At 48.0% G+C, this 6,394-nt stretch overlaps 1 non-coding gene across 1 annotated transcript; it reads left to right on the top strand.

The window, feature by feature from the left end:
• The first annotated feature begins 5,209 nt into the window (after nucleotides 1-5,209).
• LOC132232123 (U7 small nuclear RNA) lies at nucleotides 5,210-5,270 on the top strand. Its single transcript, XR_009452271.1, has one exon. It is a non-coding gene; the product is annotated as a U7 small nuclear RNA (small nuclear RNA).
• Nucleotides 5,271-6,394: the final 1,124 nt, after the last annotated feature.

Genomic DNA, 6,394 nt, shown 5'->3' with positions numbered 1-6,394 from the left:
GAATGATTTCTTGAATTCCTACTCGAGGAATTCAAGATTATATCACATTTTACAGAGTAAAGTGGTCTAAGCAACCACTTGGCTGGGGCTGACTGGCTAAGCAACCTCAATTGTCTGAAATATGATCAGTGTTTGTTTATTATTCATGGGATAAGCACAATTTTTGCAAGAGATTATCCATCTCATGGGCTGGAGGTATTCCTCATCTGACCCCTAAATTTACATTTTATTCAAAATGTCTTATAAAATATTGTGGAGCAAAGCTATTGCTGTTAAAGTCTTGTCACGGCTTCCAACTTGTGATAAAATGGGACCCCTTTCAAAGGGAAGGGTCCTATCCCTCGTCTCCAGCACCTTCTGCTGCCTGCACCCAGGGGCCACAGGGCGTGGGTTCCTCCAAGACTGCCTCCCGGGACCAGAGCCTCACCTGACGTCTCGCCCTGGGTGATCTCTTCCCAGGGGCCTGCTTGAGCCCCTTCCAGAGGAATCATAAGAGATTTTTGAGAAGGACTGTCTGACTGGCTGGTAGACACCTATTTTCCTCAGGCTTAACCTGATTTTACACGGTTAGCACATCACCCTTTAGTTGACTCTCTCAGTTCTTTTTTAAAATACAAATATTCCTGGAGGGAGGTAAACATTAAATGAACGCACTAAGGAAGGAAACTCCTTGGGTTTATCTGGTCCGCTTTTCTCTTAGGAGTGGGTTAGGCGCTCAATACTCTGCTGCAAATGACAACTTCCCAGCTGTGCTTGAGGTTGACGCAAACCCTCGTCCGGGGCATTGTTAAGCTCTCCTTAGAACTGCAGTGTATTTTCTGAGCTGAGAGTCATGCCTGACCTGAAAACTGCATGGAGAGACTCAAGAGGCCAGGCAGTCTGACAGCCTTTCTCCTGCCGTCTGGTCCATGACACCACACAGCAGACCCAGAGATCCCGCCAAAAACCCGAGAAGAGTTTCTTTGCCTTAGTGATTTTATAACCTGTTCTCTGTTCCCTGTTTCTGGGGTAAATAATTCACCATTTTTATAAGAGAGATAAGGCTCGGCTCGTGTGAGCCAGGAGAGATTTGAGAGATGACGAAAGCTGTGTGTTTTATCCATGACCCAAGGACTCTGGCAAGATGCCCTCCCTGAGCTGGGATCTTGCCTTTTTTCTGGACACAGAAATGCCTGTCTCTACAAAATGGTCTACTTCTATTTTTAAGATTTTATATTTTTTAGGGCAGTCTTGAGTTCACAGCAAAATTGAGGGGAAGGTACAGTCCCCGTATACTCCCTGCCCCCCCCCCCAACACACACACACAGCCTCCTCATTGTCTACACCCACCAGAGAGGTGCAGTTGTTACAATTGATGAGCCCACATTGACACATACAAATGACCCGAAGTCTATAGTTTACATTAGAGCAGTGATGGCCAACCTATGACACGCGTGTCAGAGGTGACACGCAAACTCATTTTTTTGGTTGATTTTTCTTTGTTAAATGGCATTTAAATTATAAAATAAATATCAAAAATATGTCTTTGTTTTACTATGGTTGCAAATATCAAAAAAATTTCTATATGTGACACGGCACCAGAGTTAAGTTAGGGTTTTTCAAAATGCTGACACACCGAGCTCAAAAGGTTCGCCATCACTGCATTAGAGTCACTCTTGCTGTACCTTCCATGGGCTTACACAGATGTGTAATGACATGAAGCTGCCACTATAGTATCATACAAGAGTATTTTCCCTGCCCCTAAAAGCCCTCTGCGGGTCCAGAGAGGCCTACTTGTAATCTTGGAAATAAGTTTTTTGGGTGAGTTTCTAACCTTTTTCAGCCTTCCCAACCCCTGTGGCTGTGGTCATGGCCTTCTGGGCAGAGCTTTGGGGTCTCAGAGGTGCCACCAACCCCAGCATATAGCCCCTGGGCACCATCGACAGGCTGTTTCCACTGGGACCCAGGTCCAATATTTCACTTATTTTGGATCCTCTCTGCCCAAGGCCCAAACCAATCTCCCAACCAAGGGGATTTATAATCCAGTGCCACCCGGCCTTCGCAGAATCCCCTGTGGACAGTCAGAAACTTGCTGAAAAGAAGGCGGCCCGTGACCAGGGGTCTCAGCCGCTGCCACTGGCAGTGAGCTGTGCAGCCATCTAATTTCCTACCTCTGGTTGGAAAGGGCCAGCAAGTGACCACTTGAGAAACGCAAACCATGTGACTCTTTGGCCCCTTGAGTGTGGCTCTTCCACAAAATACCACGTGCGGGCACGCGTACAGTGTGATTAAAACTTCGTGGCCCATGCGCAGAAGTCGGTTTTCGGCCTGGGCGAGTCTATTTTGAAGAAGTACTGTTGATATTTGGCTCTGTTGACTAATGAGTTTGCCGACCATTTGAGTCTCAGAGACTCAAATCTTCCCCACCCCGAGGGAGGGGCAAATTGAGTGGAAAAGAAGAAACAAATTTAATTACAAAACAAAACAAAAAAAGCATACTTTGGTAGTCCTGCTGTTCTCATCAGAAGGGCTGGATTAAAATATATAATTCAAAATAAAAACAATTTAAATCAGAAAATAAGTGTAAGGAAGTCCAAATTTTCACATGGAAGGTGCTGTAATAATTTTTGGGAAACCCACCGGTTTTTGTCTTTTGTCAATCCTTTTTCCCCAGGAGGTAAAACGGCCATCACCAGCTGGCAGGGAGCAGGATGGATCAGGCTAAGAGTGTGTGTGTGTGTGTGTGTGTGTAGGAGCGGGAGTGGGGGGGTGGGGGGGGGGTGCTGCTGGCACTCGGAGAAGGTAAGAATCCTTAGATGCTGCCCTGGGTCCACTCCCTGCTCCTGGCCAGGCAGCTGTCAGCTGTCCTGCGGGAGAGCCACAGGCGAACTGCGCTCAGTCCCCTCACCTCACTCTCTCTATCCTCCTTGCCTGTCTTTCTCATACCCATGCGGCCCCACTGGCACCAGCAGAATCCAATACTCGGCTCACTTTCAGGTCAATAACACTATCTGGGAAGGTGTCTTAAAGGAAGAGAAAAATGGCTCGGAGATGGAAGTTTAAAACAACTCTGCCACAGTGGCTAAAGTTAAGAGACCCTTGGAAACACAAAATTTGCTCAGGACTGATTAAACAAAACAGATCCTAGCAACGTTCTCACCCTTCTCCTGTGTTTCACAGTGAAGACCTGGGAGAGAAAAAAGTGCGGGCACATAATGAGAGTGAATACGGTAATCTGTTCATTTGCTGGTTGGAGTGCTGGACTTGGGACTTAGGAGTGCCAGACGGGGTCCACTTGGAGCCACATCTGACCTGCACTGAAATGTAGGTGAGAGACGAGATTGGCTCACATCCTGGGGATACAGCCTGTGACTGGGGCGAGGGCGCGGACGCGCGGACGCACTGCCTGACTTCACCGGAGCCGGAGCCGCAGGCTCTCCCTGCCAGGGAAGTCTCACCTGCAAAAAGCAAAGGGCTAAGCTAATGGGGGTCTTGAGATTCTGACTGATCCTTTGCTCCTGATTATTCGAAGTGGACCCCAAAGGAGGAGTCAGAGCAAAGAAGTTACCACCAAGCAGGTATGGTTTTGTTTCTTCCTCTTTTGCTGCACCCCCTCCAACCCCCCTCATGCAAAAGAAGTGTGCGGACACAAATGTGTCTTGTTGGAGGCCAGCATCCCAGTGGCCCTGCTGCTGTCCACAGGATGCAAGAGGCCATGAGGTCAGTCACTTGCTATTGAGTCCCATTAACAAGGCGCCCTGATCCTGCGGTGGCCACCTCCGTGCGGGAGCTGCTGGGAGCCACACATAGAGTCAGCCCTTCGATGTTGCGGAGTTTGAATCCCCTGACCCAGAGAACCCGCTGAGACTGGAGCTGGGAACCCCACAGCCCTGGCTCCTCTGGGTTTTCGTGGGCAGTTCTGGAACCAGCGCTGAGTTATGGCAGCGTGGCAGTCGCAGGCCTCACCTCAGCGAGGGGACCCTCAGAAACTCTGCCGCATCCAGGGGCGGGGGGTTTGGACCAGAGAGCTTTGAAGAAAGGCACCTTGTCCCACTGACCCCAGCCCTTCCTACTTGTGCTCAGCTCCCCCGAGCCTTCTTTTCCCCACGTCACAGCCCAGCCTGTGACAGGCTGTGCCCAGATGCCTTGCTTTCAGTCATCTCTGCGTTGGATGGTGAGGAGTCACCTCTGAGGTCACTGGACCTTGACTGTCCCCTCCCACATGGAGAGTCATGCCCTCTGCTTCTGGGAAGGCCAATGGTCACCAACAAGAGGGCCCACTGGGGTGGGCGTTTGGTCTCTAATGATATGACCAGAGTCTAAAATATTCTGAGCAAGGCCCAGCCAGTGTGGCTCAGTGGTTGAGCATCTGTCAACTTATGAGACAGGAGGTCACGGTTCATTTCCTGGTCAGGGTACATGCCTGGATTTTGGGCTCAGCCCCCTACAGCCAGTCAATGATTCTCTCTCATCATTGATGTTTGTCTCCCTCTCCCTTCCTCTCTGAAATCAATTAAATATATATATATTCTAAGCAAGGCCTCAGAGGCTAGTACTTATTTAATTCGCTGGTTAATAGGAAAGATAATTTTTCCATACACCAACATTTTTATTTAAAATGTCTTAGTTATATAGCAAGTACTAATGCAATGATACAAATACATATAATAATATAAAAATAAAATAAATAAAAATATCTATACTAATAAAAGGATAATATGCAAACTAACCATCACCCCACGACAAAGATGGCGGTGCCTGTAGCCACAAACATGGCAGTACCAGCTGGAGCCATAGAGCCAGCCAGAGTGGGCGAGACACTTGGCTTCCTTCGGGTGGGATGCTTGGCTTCCTTTAGCGCCCCAGCGACAAAGGAAGCCAAGTCTCCCGCAAGCCCCAGCTGGTTGCCTAGGGCCGGCCGCTCAGCAGCGGCTATGGAGTCGGCCGGAGCGGGAGGGAGGCAGCTCCAGCCCAGAGTGAAGTCGGAAGGTGGCGGCCAGAGCGAAGGCCCGGGTCCCAGGTGCCAGAGGGAAGCCGGTGCAGGCAAAGAGGGGAAGGAAGGCCTATTCATGCACGGATATTCATGCATTGGGCCTCTAGTTAAAATACAATAAATAACTTGAGAAAACTTTAGTTATATAATAAACAGTCTAAATCAAGAGTTGCAAACTATGGCTCACAGGCCAAATCCAGCCCACTAGCTGTTGTTATTTTTTTTAATATATTTTATTAGCTTACAGCTCTTTTTGAATTTGTCCAGCAGGTCTTCTGGCTCGTCCCGGAAGGCCCTTAGGAACAACAAAAATATATATATATTTTATTGACTTTTTTACAGAGAGGAAGGGAGAGGGATAAAGAGTTGAGTTAGAAACATCGATGAGAGAGAAACATCGATCAGCTGCCTCCTGCACACTCCCTCCTGGGGATGTGCCCGCAACCAAGGTACATGCCCTTGACCAGAATCGAACCTGGGACCCTTGAGTCCACAGGCTGACGCTCTATCCACTGGGCCAAACCGGTTAGGGCCTAGCTGTTTTTATAAATCAAGTTTTATTGCTCACTCATTATGTATTACTTATAGTTGCTTTTTCTTTACAACAGCAGAACTGAGTAGTTGCAAAAGAGACAGTGTAGCTACCAAAACACAAAATATTAACTATTTGGCCCTATAGAGAAAAAGTTTGCCAACTCCTAGTCTCAAGCTATTCCCCTGTTATGGAATAAACTAGAGGCCAAATGCATAAAATTTGTGCAAGAGTAGGCCTTCCTTCCCCCAGCTGCTGGCACCGGCTTCCCTCTGGCACCTGGGACCCGGGCTTCCTCGCAGAAAGAGGCCCTGCTCACCCACCACAGCCTGCTGGCTGGTGGCCTGGGCCACCCTCTTTGGGGAAATCATGGAGCCCCCCAGTTGATCACCCTGCTGGCCAGTGGCCTGGGCCTCCCTCTGCAGAGTGATCATGGGGCAATGGCTGAGTCCCCGACCAATCACTGGCACCAGTGGGTGTCATAGCGAGATCCCAGATAGTTGTCTAGATGGTCATTCCACTGTTTGGCTGTTCAGTCGGTTTGCATATTATGCTTTTATTATATAGGATGTGACCGACAACACAAAGCTGACTAAACTATTATTACTAGGTAATAGCTTTATAAAATTATAACTTGTGACGTACTCCTTATAAGAATGAAAAAGCTGTAGAGGTATAGTAGAACTCTCCTTTAGCCATCCTGCCATCCTCCCCTAAAGTAACTCCTATAACCATTTGGTATATTTATTGCCAGATGGTCTTGTTTGCTTTCACATATACTTATAGGTACTAATAAACTAGTTGTCATATTCTCATTCTGTTTTCCCACTCAACAAACTTCCCATATCCATATTCCATATGGATACTGTCCACATCTATATCTACACGGT

Source organism: Myotis daubentonii, chromosome 3 (genome assembly GCF_963259705.1).
Source record: "Myotis daubentonii chromosome 3, mMyoDau2.1, whole genome shotgun sequence".
NCBI lineage: Eukaryota > Metazoa > Chordata > Mammalia > Chiroptera > Vespertilionidae > Myotis > Myotis daubentonii.
Note: the sequence above shows the minus strand (reverse complement) of the source record. Positions and strands in the feature narration are given on the sequence as shown.